This window comes from Dendroctonus ponderosae, unplaced genomic scaffold (assembly GCF_020466585.1).
Source record: "Dendroctonus ponderosae isolate FM_Combo_2020 unplaced genomic scaffold, Dpon_F_20191213v2 Dpon_F_20191213_8, whole genome shotgun sequence".
NCBI lineage: Eukaryota > Metazoa > Arthropoda > Insecta > Coleoptera > Curculionidae > Dendroctonus > Dendroctonus ponderosae.
Window position 1 is genome coordinate 4,430,281 of NW_026019016.1, and position 950 is coordinate 4,431,230.

The following is a 950-nucleotide window of genomic DNA, read 5'->3' on the forward strand; positions in this document are numbered from 1 at the left end:
GGGAGTAAAAGTACGAGGGCACAATAGGACAGAAATGACCGCGGTGCAAGGCTAAACACCACCTCGGCGGTGAGGAAAGGGTTTTAGTGGGTAAACAGCTTAGCTGGAGTCCCACACATACCAGAGCGACAGACCACCAACTCTGGGGGTGCATAAAAGAGCATTTCCCAAACCTCACCGGAAAAAAAATGTATAATTGGTTCCCCAACTGGCTTTCCGTGGCGGCTCAATAATGTTTTGAGGTGACATTTCTTTGGAGGCCCGTACAGACCTAGTGGTGATCCGAGGAAGATCATTAACTTCCCAAAAGAGTACATTCAACAGATTTTAGAAAACCATGTCGTACCTTTTGCACCTCACATAAGCGACAATTTCTTGTTTATGGGTGTAATGCTCAACCGCACCGAGCTCTGTTCGTGCGCGAATATCTTGATGAGGTTGCCATTCAGTCCTGATATTAACGTGATTGAACATGATTGGGATCAGCTTTTCAAGCTAGAGACGGGAATAAACGCTATTGAATAAGTTAAAGAAGCTTTACGTGAATTTAAAAATGTAATTTTCATAAATTTTGACCAAAAATCTGATAAACTAGTGATTCATGTTTTGTTTTAATTTTTCTTTCGAAAACTTCCCATATTAATTAAAAACAATTATTTAAATTTTGACGAAAGTATGTAGGGTTTATAATATATTTTCTTCGAAATTTATAGATAGTGCGCTAATTTTGTCCATCAGTGTATATCATTTGTCATCATTCAGCTTGGAAATGTAAAAAACTTTGGTTTTACGACCAGGCGTATTTTGCATATTGGCGCTAGGTCAGGCTGTACCTATAATATGTACATTTTGATACAGCAATACTTCATAAGGCAATAAAAGCGTCTGTTCTTTAATAAAAATACTTTTAATTAATAATTTAGTCAGTAATAATATCCGCTCCTTTTCGT